Below are 18,749 nucleotides of genomic sequence, written 5' to 3'. Positions count from 1 at the left end.
TAGAGACAGGTTGCACTGTTCTGTGAAGGGTTTAGTACACAGCGTTGTAAAAGATCTTCAGTTTCTTGGCAATTCCTCGCATGGAATAGCCTTCATTTGTTTCTGGCAATTATGAGCCTGTAATCGAACCCACAAATGCTGATGCTCCAGATACTCAACCAATCTAAAGAAGGCCAGTTTTATTGCTTCTTTAATCAGAACAGCAGTTATCAGCTGTGCGAACATAATTGCAAAAGGGTTTTTTAATGATCAATTAGCCTTTTAAAATTATGAACTTAGATAAGAAAACACAATGTGCCATTAGAGCACAGTAGTGATGGTCGCTGATAATGGGCCTCTGTACGCCTATATAGATATTCCATCCAACCTCTCTGCGCACGGAACCCGCTACCGGAATGAAATTCCGCTACATAAATAGTAATATTAAACATTCATGAAAATACAAGTGTCTCACATGTATTGAAAGCCTAGAATCTTGCTAATCCAACTGCGTTGTCAGATTTAAAAAAGGGTATACTGTGAAATAATACGATGCGATTATCTGAGCATAGAGCTCCATAAAAAACAACAATTTTAACCAGCACAGGCATAACATAATCATAAACTGCATTAAAATAATCGTTTACCTTTGACGATCTTCGTCTGTTTTTAATTCCAATGCTCATTGTTACACAATGAATGGTCTTTTGTTTGATCAAATCTGTTTTTATAGCCTAACACGAAACATTTTGTGAACCGCTTGTGTCGTGAATTCCGTCTCATTCCATTTTCAATGACACATTCCAGGTAAATAACCCACACAGAACGTGACTTTTCCAGTCATGTTTGGTTTCACTGCAATCAACTGGTTTATTTGTAACACAATCAAACGTGATGGGCCATTTCGTGGGACGTGTTGACTGAAAGAAACCGATTTGAAGCCAACAAGTCATGACATCATTGTGCCCCAATGATTTGCCCGCTGTTTCGTTGATTGACTGTCTTTTAACCCAATGACGACTGACCGTCTTGAAATCTAGCTGGGTAGATAGCCAATGAGCTAAGGTAAACTGCAATAGGTCATGTTTATGTGTTGCAAGACCAACCCATGTAGTAAGCTCCAGCGTAAGGAGAGTAATTCGCTATTGAAGTTTCATACCGGAAGGAGAAACACATATTACGCACCGCATTGTTTGGTAAACGCGCAGATTCAGCTGTTTATATATCAATCAGTATGGCGACTAAGTCAGGGAAAGCTAAATCTAAGTTTAAATATACAGATGTACGCACAATTTTAGAATAAATTGATTGGGAAAGTGAGACAGAGATTGTTCTCAGACGATTCATTTAGCGATTGTGGAGTAATATTTTTTTAACGGGAGAGGACATCGTTTTGGACTGGTAAGTTCTTATCATGCTAATGCCCTTGTTTGAAATTAATAATATAAAATGTTATTTGTGATTTTTAGTTTATTTTAGAAGCAATATATAAACATGTAATTTCATGAAATGTGAGATGCGTGTGTCTGTCGCCCCACCCCAACCCACATGAAATAGCCTATTTGAGGCTGTTGAGGGGAGGGCAGGCCCACAACAATGGCCAAAGTGAAATGGAGACATGATAAATGTCAGGTAGCACACTCATTTTGGAAGTTATCATTCTGAAACTTTGCACAAGTACTGTTGCCCTCTTATATTTTTCACTGAAATTGTCCCCATCATCCTATCTGAATGTTTGTTTTATCTTGTTCATTTTAAAGATGATGATACAAAAATAAAATACAAAAACATGTTTTTTTTCATAGTTTTATCATAACCAGATCCATTGTGTTAGTTAGATTACTTGTTGGTAATTACTGCATTGTCGGAACTAGAAGCACAAGCATTTCGCTACACTCGCATTAACATCTGCTAACCATGTGTATGTGACAAATAAAATTTGATTTGATTTAATTTGATTTTTGATATTCTCCTACATTCAATTCACATTTACACAAACTTCAGAGTGTTTTCTTTCAAATGGTACCAATAATATGCATATCCTTGGTTCTTTGCCTAAGCTACAGGCTGTTAGATTTGGGTATGTCTTCAGGTGGAAATTGCACAAAGTAGGGGGGTAGCTGTAAGAGGTTTTAAAAAAGCATATGTAAAAGCCGTTTCCAGATTCAACAGTAATTTACATTAACAATGTCTACATTGTATTTCTGATCAATTTGATGTTATTTTATTGGACAAAAAACATGCTTCTCTTTCAAAAACAAGGACATTTCTAAGTGACCCTAAACTTTTGAATGGTAGTGATATATATACAGTACCTACATACATTACATACATACATACATACACACTTTTCGGTGGAAGCATACCAAGCGTTTATGTAAGGACATCTCTCTCAGTAGACAAAACATTACAAACAGCTAGCAGCCAAGTAGATTGGTCATGAATTTTGGGGAGCTGCCTCAGCTGGAGTCATCACATTCACAGGTGGCCCTGGTGGCTGGCGCGTTAAATGACTGCCATGACCCGAGGTAGCATTAATTAGTGTTGTCATCGTCCTCCTTGACATCAGGCGCTGTGCTGGTGATAGCAATCCATCTCTCGTTTAAGCAATCGCGTGCACATTTCATTAAGTGGTGCTTGGCTGAGCGCAAGCGGTGCTAGACCATTTGGCTGAGGATAAAGGGGACTACTGGGGAACTGCTCAAAGTTCCATGCGCATGCTAACTCTTTGAACTTGCTACTAGTGAATGTTCTTGCGTTCAGTCATTAGTTGTCATAAAATCCAGTGCACTGCAAAGTGGAGTTTCAACTTTGTGATCATTGTAGCACTGGTTAGGTTGGGGAGGTAGTCGATTTCAAACCAGCCAGAGTATGTATCCACCAGTGCCAGATGCTCTTTACCCCGCCACTCAGAAATGTCTGCTGAAGTGAGAGACTATGGCAGGTCTGGAACCTTGTGTAGGTGGAGGGGCTCTTTCATCTGATGTGGTTTGAGTATGTTGCAGGGAACACATTTGGACACCTCTGTCGATGTCGGCGTACATGAAGGACTAGAATATGGTTGCTCTGTCCCTGTTCTTTGTGGCCTCAATGCGATGGTGGCCCTGATGGACCAATTTCGCTTACTATTGCTAAAGTGTGTGTGGTATGACAAACAACTGACCCCATAGTAGGCTGCCGTCACTGACAGTGAGCTCAGTGAGCTAGTCCAAATTGGTGAAATTAAATGAATAAAAGAAAAGGCTGAAAAGTAGTGTGTGCATACGTATTTGCTATGAAGCCAATAAATAAGATATAGTGACAACCAATTACCTTCAGAAGTCACATTATAAGTTAAATAAAGTCCACCTTTGTGCAATCTATGTGTCACATGATCTCAGTACATATATACCTGTTCTGAAAGGTCCCAGATTCTGCAGAAACACGAAGGGGCACCACCAAGCAAGCGGCACCATGAAGACCAAGGAGCTCTCCAAACAGGTCAGGGACAAAGTTGTGGAGAAGTACAGATCGGGGTTGGGTTATAAAAAATATCTAAAACTTTGAAATTCCCACAGAGAAATCCATTATTAAAAAAATGGAAAGAATATACCACCACAACAAACCTGCCAAGAGAGGGCCACTCACCAAAGGTCACAGACCAGGAAAGGAGGGATTAATCAGCGAAGCCAACAACGAGACCAAAGAGACCAACAGCGGAGATTGGAGTATCTGTCCACGAGAAAAAATGTTTTGCATCTTCAAAGTGGTAGGCATGTTGTGTAAATCAAATGACACAAACCATCAAAAAATCTATTTTAATTCCAGGTTGTAAGGCGACAAAATAGGAAAAATGCCAAGGGGGTGAATACCTTTGCAAGCCATTGCAAACAGCGTGTTTCCCCCAGACAGAGCGACCAGCAAGAAGATTGAATGCATGATGTTATCCTTTGTCAGGCTAACCCAGATGGAGCAACTCAGGCGCAGCACCACCCATCCTCACAACCCTTTAAACTCAGTACCATTGAACACACTGTGCCCAATCACCACTGCATCACAAACAAACAAAATCAAATCAAACTATTTCTGTCACGCCCTGGTCTTAGTATTTTGTGTTTTCTTTATTATTTTGGTCAGGACAGGGTGTGACATGGGTTATTTATGTGGTGTGTTTTGTCTTGGGGTTTTTGTAGGTCATGGGATTGTGGTTAGTGGAGTTGTCTAGAATAGTCTATGGCTGCCTGGAGTGGTTCTCAATCAGAGGCAGGTGTTTATCGTTGTTTCTGATTGGGAACCATATTCAGGCAGCCATATTCTTTGAGTGTTTCGTGGGTGATTGTTCCTGTCTCTGTTTGTACTAGATAAGGCTGTTTAGGTTTTCCATGTTTATTGTTTTTTGTATTCAGTTGTTCATGTGTACTATTTCGTATTAAAAGAACCATGGACACTTACCACGCCGCATATTGGTCCTCCGATCCTTTTCGCCTCTCCTCTTTGGAAGAGGAGGAAATCCCTAACAATTTCTCACATGCGCCGAATACAATTTCCTTACCGTGAAATCGTCCGGTCCTCTGGCAGTCTCTGTGGGGGTGCCACAGGGTTCAATTCTCGGGCCGACTCTTTTCTCTGTAAATATCAATGATGTTGCTCTTGCTGCGGGGGATTCCCTGATCCACCTCTACGCAGGCGACACCATTCTATATACTTCCGGCCCGTCGTTCAATGCCATACAACACTCCTTCCGTGGCCTCCAACTGCTCTTAAACACTAGTAAAACCAAATTAATGTTTTTCAATCGTTCGCTGCCTGCACCCGCACGCCTGACCAGCATCACCACCCTGGATGGTTCCGACCTTGAATATGTGGACATCTATAAGTACCTAGGTGTCTGGCTAGACTGTAAACTCTCCTTCCAGACTCATATCAAACATCTCCAATCGGAAATCAAATCTAGAGTAGGCTTTCTATTCCGCAACAAAGCCTCCTTCACTCACGCCGCCAAACTTACCCTAATAAAACTGAATATCCTACCGATCCTCGACTTCGGCGATGTCATCTACAAAATAGCTTCCAACACTCTACTCAGCAAACTGGATGCAGTTTATCACAGTGGCATCCGTTTTGTCACTAAAGCACCTTATACCACCCACCACTGCGACCTGTATGCACTAGTCGGCTGGTCCTCGCTACATATTCGTCGCCAGACCCACTGGCTCCAGGTCATCTACAAGTCCATGCTAGGTAAAGCTCTGCCTTATCTCAGTTCACTGGTCACGATGGCAACACCCACCCGTAGCACGCGCTCCAGCAGGTGTATCTCACTGATCATCCCTAAAGCCAACACCTCATTTGGCCGCCTTTCGTTCCAGTTCTCTGCTGCCTGTGACTGGAACGTATTGCAAAAATCGCTGAAGTTGGAGACTTTTATCTCCCTCACCAACTTCAAACATCTGCTATCTGAGCAGCTAACCGATCGCTGCAGCTGTACATAGTCTATCGGTAAATAGCCCACCCATTTTTACCTACCTCATCCCCATACTGTTTTTATTTATTTTACTTTTCTGCTCTTTTGCACACCAATATCTCTACCTGTACATGACCATCTGATCATTTATCACTCCAGTGTTAATCTGCAAAATTGTAATTATTCGCCTACCTCCTCATGCCTTTTGCACACAATGTATATAGACTCTCTTTTTTTCTACTGTGTTATTGACTTGTTAATTGTTTACTCCATGTGTAACTCTGTGTTGTCTGTTCACACTGCTATGCTTTATCTTGGCCAGGTCGCAGTTGCAAATGAGAACTTGTTCTCAACTAGCCTACCTGGTTAAATAAAGGTGAAATCATTTTTTTTTTTTTAAATGCTTACTTACAAGCCCATAACCAACAGTGCAGTTCAAGAAGAGTTAAAGTATTTACCAAATAAACTAAAGTAAAAAAATAAGTTACAATAACGAGGCTATACACAGGGGGTACCGGTACCGAGTCAGTGTGCGGGGGTGACTATGCATAGATAATAAACAGCGAGTAGCAGTGGTGTACAAAACAAATAGGGGGGCACTGTAAAAGTCCAGTGCCCATTTGATTAGTTGTTAATGAGTCTTATGGCTTGGGGGTAGAAGCTGCTAATGAACCTTTTGGTTCTACACTTAGCACTCCGGTACTGCTGTTTAATACATCTCAGAAAGACATCTCATGGATGGGTGTTCATCGTTGCCTCCCCCACTATCAATTTCAATCAAATGTATTTATAAAGCCCCTTTTACATCAACCGATGCCACAAAGTGCTATACAGAAACCCGGCCTAAAACCTCAAACAGCAAGCAATACAGAAGCATGGGGGATAGGAAAAACTCCATACAAAGGAAGGAACCTAGGAAGAAACCTAGAGAGGAACTAGGCTCTGAGGGGTGGCCAGTCCTCTTCTGGCTGTGCCAGGTGGAGATTATAACAGAACACTATGAAAATTCATTTATATCCCACGGATGCACTGATACAGAAAACATCTACCACCTTTTTGTTGAGTGCTCCATGGCCAGGCAGGTCTGGACCCTGTTTGTTCCCTCTGTCTCCCCCAACAGGTTGATGACCCTACCTCGCTTGACAGTGGAGAACATCCTGAATGGTCCTCCTGGCTGATGCACCACCCAACTCCGCCAGCAGTGGAAGATCATCGTCGTCAAGTAGGTCCTTAGGGAGACAAGGAACCCCAGGGGCAAACAATAACAAACCGTGGACTGAATGACCCTGAGGAGGAGGATCACCATTCTTCTCAGTGACCATGCCATCAGACTTCCATAAAGACCCAAACCAGGAGAGGACGGTATGGGGGGTGGCAAGATGGAAATACATCACCATCTAAACCTCCCTCTGTGCCACCCAAACCAACTCCAGACCTGTCCTTAGGCCTTCAGCGTCCAGCCTCGCTGCTGCATCGCTCCTCCTCCACGCCCAATGCCACCCACTATGCCCCCAGCACCAGCCAAGGCCAATAGACACATTCTCTACCCGCAACCCTCCCTTACTCTCTCTACTCCAACCTCCCTCTAACCAGGACTCCCCAACTCTGCTCCTGAGGAGCTGCTGTCCTATAGGTTTTCACTCCAACCCTAATCTGACGCACCTGATTTTAATAATTAGCTGGTTAATAAGCTGAATCAGATCAGTTACAACTGGGGATGGAGCAAAAACCTACAGGAGGGTAGCACTCCAGGAACAGGGTTGAAAGCACTGCTCTACACTTTTCCCTCTCACCAAACAACGACCAGCCCAGAATCAGGAACTATTCACAACCACAAGAGGGCGGAGGTGGGACCAAAGTTCAGACCTCAGGGGCACTGCCACCACTGACCTCCAGGTCTAGAGCTTCCATGTGTGTCTGCTTGCTCCTCAGGTTGTCCTTCCTCTCCTCTACAGATCCAGCACCAGTCCAAATATCAGCACTGACCCAGCCTCCTGAATTCAGTGGCCAGCCTCAGCACCAGAACACCAGACGAGGCGTGGAGGAGTGATTAAACATCTAACATTCACCCGGAGCAGACGGCCCACTGGCAAGTTCCACCATTGACCTGCTTGATCCTCAGGCTGTCTTTCCTCCTTTCTACTGACCCAACACCAGCACCAGCCCAATTCCCGTTTCCCACTCCCAGCAACAGACCCATCACCAACTCAAATTTTCCAGTCGCAGCTCTAACACCAGCACAATCCCAAGTTTCAGCCCCAGCACCAACCCCTCCAGCAACCATGGACAAAGTAGGGGCCAACACAACTGTCACCTCCATCAGGCTGCTACTCGCCAACACCTTGCCCTTCCCTTATACAAAATGTATAAAATTGAAAGCACAGCCATGAAATCTCCATGGACAAACATTGGCAGTAGAATGGTCTTACTGAAGGTCTCAGTGACATTCAATGTGGCACTGCCATGGGATGCCACCTAGTCAAAAATCAGTTCATCAAAATTCTGTCCTGCTAGAGCTGCCCTAGTCAACTGTAAGTGTTGTTAATGTGAAGTGGAAAGGAGCAACAATGGCTCAGCCGCGAAATGGTAGGCCACACAAGCAAACAGAACAGGACCGCCGAGTGCTGAAGCACGTATCGCATAAAAATTGCCTGCCCACGAGTGGCATAACTCACTACCGAGTTCAAAACTGCCTCTGGAAGCAATGTCAGCACAATAACTGTTCATCGGGAGCTTCATGAAATAAGTTTCCATGGCTGAGCAGCCACACACAAGTCTAAGATCACCATGCCCAATGCTAAGCCTTGGCTGGAGTGGTGTAAAGCTTGCCGCCATTGGACTCTGGAGTGGTGGAAACGTGTTCTCTGGAGTCACGCTTCACCATCTGCCAGTCTGACGGACGAACCAGGATTTTGCGGATACCAGGAGAAAGCTAGCTGACCCAATGCATAGTGCCAAGAGTAAAGATTGGTTGAGGAGGAATAATGGTCTGGGTTGTTTTTCATGGTTCGGACTTGGTCCGTATGTTCCAGTGAAGTGAAATCTTAACCCTACAGAACACCCGAGTGGTGCAGTGGCATAAGACACTGCATCTCAGTACAAGAGGCATCACATCTGGCCATGATTGGGAGTCCCATAGGGCTGTTTTTATTTTATTTAACCAGGTAGGCAAGTTGAGAACAAGTTCTCATTTACAATTGCAGAAATAAAAATAATCGGGTGCAAAGGAGCAAAATAAAATAAATTCAGTAGGGTAGTTGTTTGGGCTAAATTATAGGTGGGCTATGTACAGGTGCAGTAATCTGTGAGCTGCTCTGACAGTTGGTGCTTAAAGCTAGTGAGGGAGATAAGTGTTTCCAGTTTCACATATTGTTGTAGTTCGTTCCAGTCATTGGCAGCAGAGAACTGGAAGGAGATAAGGCCAAAGGAAGAATTGGTTTTGCGGGTGACCAGAGAGATATACCTGCTGGAGCGCGTGCTACAGGTGGGTGATGCTATGGTGACCAGCGAGCTGAGATACGGGGGGACTTTACCTAGCAGGGTCTTGTAGATGACATGGAGCCAGTGGGTTTGGCGACGAGTATGAAGCGAGGGCCAGCCAACGAGAGCGTACAGGTCGCAATGGTGGGTAGTATATGGGGCTTTGGTGACAAAACGGATGGCACTGTGATAGACTGCATCCAATTTGTTGAGTAGGGTATTGGAGGCTATTTTGTAAATGACATCGCCAAAGTTGAGGATTGGTAGGATGGTCAGTTTTACAAGGGTATGTTTGGCAGCATGAGTGAAGGATGCTTTGTTGTGAAATAGGAAGCCAATTCTAGATTTAACTTTGCGATTGGAGATGTTTGATGTGCGTCTGGAAGGAGAGTTTACAGTCTAACCAGACACCTAGGTATTTATAGTTGTCCACGTATTCTAAGTCAGAGCCGTCCAGAGTAGTGATGTTAGACAGGCAGGCAGGTGCAGGCAGCGATCGGTTGAAGAGCATGCATTTAGTTTTACTTGTATTTAAGAGCAATTGGAGGCCACGGAAGGAGAGTTGTATGTCATTGAAGCTTGCCTGGAGGGTTGTTAACACAGTGTCCAAAGAAGGGCCAGAAGTATACAGAATGGTGTCGTCTGCGTAGAGGTGGATCAGAGACTCACCAGCAGCAAGAGCGACATCATTGATGTATATAGAGAAGAAGAATTAAACCCTGTGGCACCCCCATAGAGACTGCCAGAGGTCCGGACAGCAGACCCTCCGATTTGACACACTGAACTCTATCAGAAAAGTAGTTGGTGAACCAGCCGAGTCAATCATTAGAGAAACCAAGGCTGTCGAGCCTGCCGATGAGGGTGTGGTGATTGACAGAGTCGAAAGCCTTGGCCAGATCAATGAATACGGTGGCACAGTAATGTTTCTTATCGATGGCGGTTAAGATATCGTTTAGGACCTTGAGCGTGGCTAAGGTGCACCCATGACCAGCTCTGAAACCAGATTGCATAGCAGAGAGGGTATGGTGAGATTCGAAATGGTCGGTAATCTGTTGTTGACTTGGCTTTCGAAGACCTTAGAAAGGCAGGGTAGGATAGATATAGGTCTGTAGCAGTTTGGTTTAAGAGTGTCTCCCCCTTTGAAGAGGGGGATGACCGCAGCTGCTTTCCAATCTTTGGGAATCTCAGACGACACAAAAGAGAGGTTGAACAGGCTAGTAATAAGGGTGGCAACAATTTTGGCAGATAATTTTGGAAAGAAAGGGTCCAGATTTTCTAGCCCGGCTGATTTTTAGGGGTCCAGATGTTGCAGCTCATTCAGAACATCAGCTGACTGGATTTGGGAGAAGGAGAAATGGGTAAGGCTTGGGCGAGTTGCTGTGGGGGGTGCAGCGCTGTTGACCGGGGTAGGGGTAGCCAATTGGAAAGCATGGCCAGCCATAGAAAAATGCTTATTGAAATTCTCAATTATAGTGGATTTATCAGTGGTGACAGTGTTTCCTATCTTCAGTGCAGTGGGCAGCTGGGAGGAGGTGTTCTTATTCTCCATGGACTTTACAGTGTCCCAGAACTTTTTTGAGTTACTGTTGCAGGAAGCAAATTTCTGCTTGAAAAAGCTAGCCTTGGCTTTTCTAACTGCCTGTGTGTAATGGTTTCTAGCTTCCCTGAAAAGCTGCATATCACGGGGGCTGTTCGATGCTAATGCAGAACGCCATAGGATGTTTTTGTGTTGGTTAAGGGCAGTCAGGTCTGGGGAGAACCAAGGGCTATATCTGTTCCTGGTTCTAAATTTCTTGAAAGGGGCATGCTTATTTAAGATGGTTAGGAAGGCATTGAAAAAAAATAACCAGGCATCCTCTACTGACGGGATGAGATCAATATCCTCCCAGGATACCCTGGGAGGGTCGATTAGAAAGGCCTCCTTGCTGAAGTGTTTCAGGGAGCGTTTGGCAGTGATGAGTGGAGGTCGTTTGACCGCTGACCCATTACGGATGCAGGCAATGATGGAGGCAGTGATCGCTGAGATCTTGGTTGAAGACATCAGAGGTGTACTTAGAGGGCAAGTTGGTTAGGATGATATCTATTTGGGTCCCCGTGTTTACAGCTTTGGGGAGGTACCTGTTAGGTTAATTGATCATTTGTGTGAGATTGAGGGCATCAAGCTTAGATTGTAGAATGGCTGGGGTGTTAAGCATGTTCCAGTTTAGGTTGCCTAGCAGCACGAGCTCTGAAGATAGATGGGGGGCAATCAGTTCACATATGGTGTCCAGAGCACAGCTGGGGGCAGAGGGTGGTCTATAGCAGGCGGCAACGGTGAGAGACTTGTTTTTAGAGTGGTGGATTTTTAAACGTAGAAGTTCAAATTGTTTGGGTACAGACCTGGATAGTAGGACAGAACTCTGCAGGCTATCTTTGCAGTAGATTGCAACACCGCCCCCTTTGGCAGTTCTATCTTATCTGAAAATGTTGTACTTTGGGATGAAAATTTCAGAATTTTTGGTTGTCTTCCTAAGCCAGGATTCAGACACAGCTAGAACATCCGGGTTGGCAGAGTGTGCTAAAGCAGTGAATAAAACAAACTTAGGGAGGGGGCTTCTAATGTTAACATGCATGAAACCAAGGCTATTACGGTTACAGAAGTCATCGAAAGAGAGCGCCTAAGGAATAGGAGTGGAGATAGGCACTGCAGGGCCTGGATTCACCTCTACATCACCAGAGGAAAAGAGGAGGAGTAGGATAAGGGTACGGCTAAAAGCAATGAGAATTGGTCTTCTAGAACGTCTGGAACAGAGAGTAAAAGGAGGTTTCTGGGGGCAATAAAATAGCTTCAAGGTATAATGTACAGACAAAGGTATGGTAGGATGTGAATACAGTGGAGGTAAACCTAGGCATTGAGTGATGATGAGAGAGATTTTGTCTCTAGAAACATCAATTGAAACCAGGAGATGTCATTGCATGTGTGGGTGGTGGAACTAATAGGTTGGATAAGGTATAGTGAGCAGGACTAGATGTTCCGGTCCGAGCCACGCCGTACAAAACTGGCGATAGATTTTCGAGCTAAAGGATAGCTGATTACCACTAACCGTGGTTAGCTGAATACTAACGATTAGCCAGTAAAGAAGCTAACTAGCTTCTGGCTAGCTTCTGATTAGCTTCAGGTTAGCTTCAGGCTAGCTTCTGGCTAGCTTCTGGTTAGCTTCTGGCTAGTTTCTGGTTAGCTTCTATGGAGGATTACAGATTTGATTATTTTTATATATAAATTGGTGAGGCGCGTTGCAGGAGAGTGTTTTGAAGATGAGTTTATCGAAAATAAAAAATATATATATAAAAAGGTATCCGAAGAAAGTTGTAAATGTATATATATACGGGACACGACAAGACGAGGACAAAAGACGTCTGACTGCTATGCCATCTTGGTGACACTATGCTCAATTGGCCCAGTGTTGGCTGGGTTTGGCTGGGGTAGTTCTTAATTAGTTCTTAATTGACTTGCCTAGTTAAATAAAATTGTAGATGATTCTGTGCTTCCAACTTTGTGACAATAGTTTGGGGAAGGCCCTTTCTTGTTTCAGCATGACAATGTCCCTGTGCACAAAGTGAGGTCCATACATAAATGGTTTGTTGAGATTGGAGTGGATTAATTTAACTGGCCTGCACAGAGCTCTGACTTCAATCCCATTGAACACTTCTGAGATGAATTGCAACGCTGACTGCGAGCCAGGCCTAAGCGCCCAACCTCACTAATGCTCTTGTCGCTGAATGGAAGCAAGTCTCCGCTGCAATCTTCCAACATCTAGTGGAAAACCTTCCCAGAAGAGTGGAGGCTGTTATAGCAGCAAAGGGGGAACCAACTCCATATTAATGCCCGTTACTTTGGAATGAGATGTTCTACGAGCAGGTGTCCATATACTTTTGGTCATGTAGTGTATCTCTATTTAAAGCTACTCTCTGAAAAATAAATGTTTAAGTTTGAACCAAATAAAGTTATTGAGAGTGATTCCATAGGGCACATGTGTCAAGTTCATTCCATGGATGTCCGAGTGTCTGCACGTTTTAGCTCCTCCCTTGTATTTGATTGAGGAGTTAAGGTCACCAATTAATAAGGAACTGCCCTCACCTGGTTGTGTAGATCATAATTGAAAGGAGAAAAAAAACAGCAGTGGGCTATGGAATGTTTGACACCCTTGCCATAAGGGAACCATTTAAGAGTATTTGAAGAATCATACATGGGATGGTTCTTTAAAGAACCATACAAATATCCAAAACCAGAAATGGCTCAGGGCTCCCGGACCAAAATGAATAGCCCTGTTGTTTGTTTTTAAACCTTATTTGCATATTTCCCAGGGTGCCTTTCAAGTGAATATTAGAGTTACCAGTATCACCAATGAATGTGTTTTCCTAGCCACCGTGCTTCTACACCTGCATTGCTTGCTGTTTGGGGTTTTAGGCTGGGTTTCTGTACAGCACTTTGAGATATCAGCTGATGGAAGAAGGGCTATATAAATACATTTGATTTGATTTGCTAGTGGCAGATACATGGTTTTTGATGTCTACTGTAAGAGTAACTACCATATTATGTAGACTACTAGTCTTTATTATTTGTCTTGTTTGGTGTGTCTTTCTAGTTTAAATGTTGTCCTCATTGTAACTAGCTTAGTAGGGTGTTGTGCTAGATAGCTTGTTTTGTGTCCTGTGGTGTTGGTAGGCCCTGTTAGCCTTGCTTGGTCTTGCTTTGCCTGCTAGCTTCCTCAGCTTGTTTGCACCCACGTAGTTTTCCCTGGTGTTGGGTTATAAAGGGAGTGGGCCTCTATCATGTCAGCAGCACAGGCTGGCATAAGGAGGCACCATGCTGTGTGCTTCCTCTCGTAGGATAAGGGAGGAATATTAATGGAGTTATCCCGTTTGATTTCTCCAGAAATTTCCGTCAGAAGGAGCTCGGTTTCAAACCAGCCCAGCCACAATTGCTCAGCTGCGAAATGGTTGGCCACACCAGCTCACAGAACTGGACCACCAGGTGCTGAAGCGCGTAGTGTATAAAAATTGTCTGTCCTCGGTTGCAACACTCACTACCAAGTTCCAAACTGCTTCCTCGGTGTTCCATCCAGAACACTCTGAACACCCAGGGGTCCTTGACAGAGATGATTGTGGTGACCAAGATGACGGACAACACCATTAAAACTGTTATATGTGTACAATTAAACCGTACAACCAGAGGACATTGCAGTATGGTTGGGTAGGTACTGAAATGTGAAGGGGCCCCTAACCCAGGTGAAAGATCCAGATAGGATCTGGACAGGGACCTGGAGGGTCACTGTCCAGCAGAGGGAGGACCTCGGGGGCTATGGTGGGATGAAAGCCATCCCATTCACCATAGTCCTTGGAGAGAAAAGTGACCATGTTTACTACCAGGGCCAGCCCAAGCTGTACCAGAAATGTGGTGAACATTGCCGCCTGGCAGACACATGCGACAGGGTGGTCTGCCTAAAGTGCAGGTGGAGGTGGGACACCACTACGAGAAGTGCACAGACGGAAGATGTGTTACCTCTGAGCAGTCCCACAGCTGCCCCTCCTGGGCCAATAAGGTCAGGGCTGGAAGGATGGTGGTGGCGGTTGCGGACCGAACTACATAGTGCCAAGTGGAGGGCGCTGCAGTTGCCACAGTGATGGAGGAGTAGGTTGCAGTGGAAGAGGTGGCGAAGGTGGTTGTTGCGGAGGGTGTGGAAGAAGTGGGGAAAAAACCCTCCCCACCCCAATACCTTGACTAAAGTGACCCCTGAAGGAAAAAGGGCAGAGAAAGACAGCCCTGGAGAGTTGCTGAGCAAGATCCCACCAAGTGGGTCAGACAGTATGGAGACGGTGTCAGAGAGCAGAGCATGATGAAATGGGAGCTTCATGAAATGTGTTTCAATGGCCGAGCAGCAGCACACAAGCCAAAGATCACCATGCAGACTTAAACTTTTGTAAAATGTTTATTTTTCCGTTCATGAAGTGCACAAATGTTTATGTAAAACTATGATCTGTTTTAATAAAATTTTACCAATAAACTTTTTCCAAAATATTTTTTTTTAATGCATACGTCATGTTATTATTAAGTGTTGCTGGAGAGGCAGACTGACTAACGTGAGCCTTTCATCATAAGAGATGCTTTCCGTCGTGTACATAATGTCTGCGTCCCAAATGGAAATAGCCCTATAGAGTGCCATTTGGGACACAGTCAATGTAAATGAAGATGAATGAGGCCTACTGCAACAGCAAATTACTAACTGTAAGTGATGGGTGTCAGAGGTCACAGTTATTTAGTGGCCGAGTGAAAACAATCCAGTGCAGTTGTGGACAGCTAGGTTTTCGCTCTAGACAATAATGCACTCACCAATAATTGTTACATTATTTGAACGTTGTTATATTGTGTATTACTATCACTACAGTCCTTCACTTGATACTTTCAGAAAGTGTTAGATATTGCATCTTCGAGTGGAATATTTAATGTGGTAGAGAGAAGAGAACAAAAGCCAAGCTAAAGGCTTCTCCAAATATAGAATTCTAGAACGCTGCTGTGAATCTAACTTTGAAGAGTGACTGTTGTTCAAAGCACCTTACACCTTTTACGTCATAGAGTGGCAACAAAGAATTCAGAGTGGTTTCAAAATGTTAGAATGAGAAAAATTCACATGTGGTGTAAAAGAAGTCCCCTTACATTCACAAACGAAGGAAATATTCTAGACGTTGCCACTGATGGTCTCACTGAGAATATAACGAAACACATACAAAATACAACACTGACACTTTTAAAAAATGACTCTCAAACAAAAGAAAATTGCTATAACTGGTAAAAGTCAATTCAATTTAAAAAACATTTTTTAACCAAATATATGATTCAATGCCAAATATTATATTTGATTATTGACAAACCAACTGTATATTTCAAGTTGCAACCTATTTATTTCAACACTCAACTTACTTTCCCCATTTGGTTGAACATAATATATAACATAAATGCAAACTAATACAGTACCAGTCAAAAGTTTGGACACCTACTCATTCAATGTTTTTTTTATTTTTACTATTTTCTGCATTGTATAATAATAGTGAAGACATCAAAACTATGAAATAACATATATGGAATCATGTAGTAACCAAAACAGTGCTAAAGAAATCTAAATTTATTTTATATTTGAGATTCTTCAAGTAGCCACCCTTTGCCTTGATGACAGCTTTGCACACTCTTAGCTTTTGCACCACTTAGGAGAAATGACTAGCCATGTGCCACCACTGCTACGACCAGATCCTCTCGGGCTATGAGAGAAAACGTAGTCAGATGAATAGCAGTGTTCTCTGGTGATCCATGTCTCTGTCAAGGCCAAAAGGTCAAGAGAATGAAAGGCAGCATAGGCTGAGATGAACTCATCGGCATGTCCAAATGCTGCCAGAGGCCAGGAATTCCACATGGGTTGTGCGCGCAAGGTACACTAAAGTAGAAGGGTTAGAGCCAAGGGGTTGGGAGCCTCTGTATAGAGCTTCTGTATAGTGTACAGGGAGAGGAGTGAACTGTAATAGAAAACAGTTGCCAAAGCTCCCAAAGAGCAAAATGAGATCTGGAAAGTAACCATCCAACCTTTTTATGTACCTAAACTACGTTGGATTAAAAACGTCACAACAGGCCTGATGGAAACAGCTAATTTGTCAGTAAACTTTCCAAATGTCGACAAAACAAAATATGCTGGATAAGGTGGGATCTTTTTGTGTTGGTCAAATAAATCTTACGAGAAATGGCGTAACAAACCCTTTTATGTGCACATATTGATTCAGTATTATAACCATCATACATGTTGTGTTGTCCTCCCACTACGACTCGGAAGACATACAGTTTATTAGGCTACAGATTACATAAATTATGATGAACTTCACAGGGTGGTAAAAGTGCAAGGTGCTGAGCTTGATGCTCCTTTACAATAAATATTGAGGGTTATTCTGGTGACATGATGATTGATGCTTGGCTGCAGTTTTACAAATTAAAATAATCTTGCTATTTTGTCCATAATTATCTCATCATGTAGGCTATATCTGTGAGCTGTTGGTTAGAGTGCACATACTAATACAAGTGTGGGCACATTAACTATATAATACAAATTTTGAGTTGAAAATGTAATTCAAACCCATTTAACCTGTATTTTTTATTCGGTACACAGGAATTTAACCGTAAAAATAAGTTTATGTGCACTACGTCATCATGCACATACAACAAGTCAACAAGTCAATTTGATGGAAACACATCTCTGGTAGAAAAATACACATTTTAGAATATTTCAATGAAAATCTGTCACCAATTGGATGGAAACCTCGATACTTTTTTGTCATTCCTCTATATAAATTTCAAAACACAACAAATTATCACACTAGTTCTTTGTCATTTTTTTTATAACTGCAGCAAGCAGTTAAGTTAATCACATTCAATGTGATTGATAGATAAAGACGTAACCACCAGTGGTGTTTATTCATGGTTGTCAAAAAAATCACCACGGAAAAATGAAAAAACATTTAAAATAATGTATCTTTCGTCTCTCTGTTTTTCATAATTACTTAAATTAGCAAGAAAGCACCCGAGTAAGCGAAACAGCGCCACTGTCTCTGTATGTGTAGCCCATCTACCTGATGCTGTCTGGTAAAAAAAAGAGCATAATACTGTTCCCGCCTGTAGCCTTGAATGCAAGGGAAGCATATGGCCTCCTTTGATAAAAAAAAGTAAAATAATAGCCAATAAGCATTCATCTAAACTGAGCAAGTTCAATTGTGAATGGCCCTGACGCAACAACAAAAAAGTTTCAAGGAAGTCAGTTCGGATGTGACTTCACACCAATCACATCACATACCAAACGTCATTGTCCTCTGGTGGCTAGCTACCTAGCTGAAATGGTCCCTTTCTAAAATAGCCATGGATGGAGTTAAGGATTTAGACTTGTGGTTTTAGTTAATTCTCTGTACTGGCTAATGATTATAACTTGGATTCTGATTCTTGTCGGCGAGGATGGAAATTCAATATGTAGCAGGGTAATGAATGTTAACTTGCTGTCTCATTGTTTCCTATGAAAGGAAGTCAAGCTAGTGAGCATACATTTTTGCGATGTAGCCTAGGACAGCAAACTAAAAGGGCTCCCGAGTGGTGCAGAGGTCAAAGGCACTGCATCTCAGTGCAAGAGGTGTCACTGCAGTCCGTGGTTCAAATCCAGGCTGCACCACATCTAGCTGTGATTGGGAGTCCCATTGGGCAGCACACAATTGGCCCAGTGTTGCTGGGGCAAGCTGTCATTGAAAGTAAGAATTTGTTCTTCACTGACTTGCCTATTTAAAAAAAAGAAGCATGTACTGTATGACAGAGTGATAGAACATTTTGGCAACATGAACAAGAGGATGATGGCATTGGCCTTTCTCTACAAGTAGGGTGAGTTAACATGTTTTTTTTTACTTGCAAGTATGCATGCACACACACGCTCACACACACATCAGTACCATGGACAGCCACATCCTATTTAGTAGCTTACGTTGATTGAACTTATTAATAGTTTTTGGTATCCTTTAGTTGTCACTGTATTAGCCTAAGCATAGGTGAGTTGATGTTGAAATGGTGCTGGTATATTGGAGGCAGCTCCAGTTTTCTTTGTGACTTGCGGTAGCCTAATTCTCCATGGTTCTAAATCAATAGTTGTTTAATAGTCAGAAAATTTCAGGAAAATTAGCTCTAGGTCATGTAAGTGTTTGTTAAATGCAATATGCTATTTGGAATTCACCGGACAGATGTTGCTCTCCGGTTTTGTCTTCTTTGTCTTGGCCTTAGGCATATATATATAGATAT

The sequence above is a fragment of the Oncorhynchus tshawytscha genome, linkage group LG16 (assembly GCF_018296145.1).
Source record: "Oncorhynchus tshawytscha isolate Ot180627B linkage group LG16, Otsh_v2.0, whole genome shotgun sequence".
NCBI classification, from domain to species: domain Eukaryota; kingdom Metazoa; phylum Chordata; class Actinopteri; order Salmoniformes; family Salmonidae; genus Oncorhynchus; species Oncorhynchus tshawytscha.
This window is presented reverse-complemented; position numbering follows the sequence as displayed.